The sequence below is a fragment of the Mastigoproctus giganteus genome, chromosome 11 (assembly GCF_048544385.1).
Source record: "Mastigoproctus giganteus isolate SK-2022 chromosome 11, ASM4854438v1, whole genome shotgun sequence".
Taxonomy (NCBI): domain Eukaryota; kingdom Metazoa; phylum Arthropoda; class Arachnida; order Uropygi; family Thelyphonidae; genus Mastigoproctus; species Mastigoproctus giganteus.
The window spans coordinates 70,108,485-70,111,243 of record NC_143585.1 but is presented as its reverse complement, the minus strand read 5'-3'; the positions used below and the strand labels follow the sequence as shown (position 1 = coordinate 70,111,243).

Below are 2,759 nucleotides of genomic sequence, written 5' to 3'. Positions count from 1 at the left end.
AGTGGTTAAATTTGGAATGGACACCTTTAACTCTTCTTCGGTGGCAGATATGAAATTCTTCGCTTGAACAGCCTCAAACATGGCTGCTACTTTCTTGATGGCTGTTGATCTGATCTGGAGTTCAGAATGAAAGCGATCAATGCACTCAAGCATCGCCCTCTTATTTTCTTCTTGCAGAGTGAGTTCAGCATCGCTTGCTTACTCCCCTGCCATCCTCTTCTTGAACCTGGCTCTTCTCTCTACTGCAATTTCATATTCGTCTGATTTTAAAAGCGCCTGTTCAATTGCATGCTCCACTAGGTGACTGTGCCCCTCGTACAGAAAAAGTCTTAGCGTCTCTAGCTTTGTCACCACCTTGTCGAGAGTTAAGCTGCAGGTACTGCCGAGTAAGATTAACTTCCTGAAGTACATCACACGAGTAGTACAGGTAGCACAGAAAAGTGAAATCACAGGTAGCAGGCAAAAGACCTTGTGCTGCACCTCTTGTGTCCAAATTTTCATGTGGATCACAAAGAGCTTCAATCGCCGCCATAGACTTATCGAACTTTTCTTTTACTTGCTTAACTGCAGCATGATGAGCACTCCAGCGTGTTGTTGATAGCCTTTTCACTGACACTCCAGTATGGTCAATTAACACATCCCATCGATGGGTAGAAGCAGCAAAGAAAGAAAACATTGTCTCAAGAGTTCCAAAAAATGTCACACACGATGCATTTTCAGCAAAAGAGTACTGACCGCACAAGTTAAGCAAATGGTCCACACATCCATTAAAAATAGTTTTCTTGTTTTTTCCCTTAAGAATGGCTTGTACACCTCCATGGTTTCTAGCCATAGTGGCAGCATTATCGTAACCTTGAGCGCGGCACATCATTATGTCCAATCCATTATTTTTCAGATTTTTAAGAATGTCAGAGCTGAGGTCAGCAGCTTTTTCCTCCTTTAAAGGAAAAAATCCTAGAAATACTTCTTTCATTTCAACTTTCCTATTGTTGATTTTTACAAAACTGATCACTTCGGACATATGGTCAGTATGTGATTTGTCATGTGTGCTGTCGAACAAGATCCCAAAGTACTTCGCAGACTTTATGTCCATGACAAGCATTTCCTTCACATGATTTTCCAGGGCACTTATAAACTCGTTCTGAGTTTTTGGTGCAAGATAAGAGACTGATACTTTAAGTTTACATGTGCTCCACTTTAATCTCATTTGGTGCTCTTTCAGCACTGGATCATATTTTGAAAGCATCTCAACCATCTCAAGAAAGTTCCCTTTATTCAATGAAGATTCATCTTCCTTGTGGCCACGGAATGCCAGATTCTGCTTGGCATGAAACAATGTGATATCAAGCAATCTGTGCAAGATGCCCCTCCACTTTTTCATCTCCATTTCCATCTAAGCAATAATTTCGGCGTCAATGGTTTTCTGCAGCCTAAGTCCTGCTGCCAATTTTTCCACTTTTCAAGACAACGTAGGTGCTCTTCGGATTTCTCATGGTTATGTACTTTCGGGCTCAGTTTCCACCACATCTGAAACCCAGTCATAAATTTGGATATCGTATCAGTAGCACTAACAGCAAATAGTCGACAGCAAAAACAGCATAAATTCTCGCTGACGAGTGAGTAAACCATCCATAACCGCAGAATTTTCTCGCCATTTGGCATCATCTTGTAAAACCACTCTTTTAAAAGCTGGCGCACATCTCCCTTTGCTTTTGCATCTTGTCTTGCCGCAACACTGAAACGCTCATCTTTGTTCTGGAAAGAAGCTTCCCCTTTTGATGATTTCAACCCGAAAATGTTCTGGAACTGGTATCTCCCTGAAAGAAACATCACATAAAATCTGCAAATCTTTCTCCTTAACGTCACTCATCTCATTTACAGTATCATGACTAGAGTCATTTTCAGCACTCTCTTCTGCTTCAAATTCTGCCATTTCCACTCCTTGCTCTTCTTCAGAATGCATGCTAGCATCAGAAGAATCAGCTTTATCAATTGGAGACTGACGAGCAGTGTCTTTTGATGAACCCTGGCCATCATCCGGTCTTTTGACATATTGAAGCATGGATCCAGCTAGTGTTTTCAGTGATTTATTTCTTGCCTCTTTTGCTTTCCTTTGCTGGCATCCACTTGGCCTCTTTGATTTATGCACTCCATGTGGTATGATAGAATATCCCTGCACAATAAAAAAAAAAAGACAAATTTGCAATTTTTGTAAAAAAATTAACCATGGAATAGGAAGGATTTGTTTGATTGTTATTCGGAGCATTAGCAACTAAGGTCATATTGCTCGGGGATATGCGGTGGTCATTCCCTAACCTCTCTGCATACTCCATATTTGGTGTGGACGGGCTCGAACCCCGTTCTAATCAAGAAGCATGTGCTACACACTGCTGCTCCTTCCTACCTGGCTATGAATAGGAAGAAGTGTCCTCCCCAATGTTGTAATCATATCGTCATGAATTGCCTTTGGCCTTAGTCTCTTTTCCCCCCAATGATTGGATAACTGCACTGCTATCTTTCCTCATTCAGAGGAAAGATGGACAAAACTTCAAATTGTAGCTTCCAAACTTCAAATAGTAACGTCTTTTTTTTTAATCACGGGTGCAGAAGTCAACTTTGTTGACTGCAGGACCTGTAATTCAGAAAATACTATGCAGAAACTGTATGAAACTTGGTGGGTTACTACTTGAGTGTTATACACTAAGTACAGAAATTTTTAACACTGTACCACTACCTTTTCATACTGAGGCCACGAACTT

General features: G+C 41.0%; 1 pseudogene; it reads right to left on the bottom strand.

The window, feature by feature from the left end:
* Positions 1-280: 280 nt before the first annotated feature.
* LOC150078104 (zinc finger MYM-type protein 1-like) lies at positions 281-2,449 on the bottom strand (annotated as a pseudogene).
* Positions 2,450-2,759: the final 310 nt, after the last annotated feature.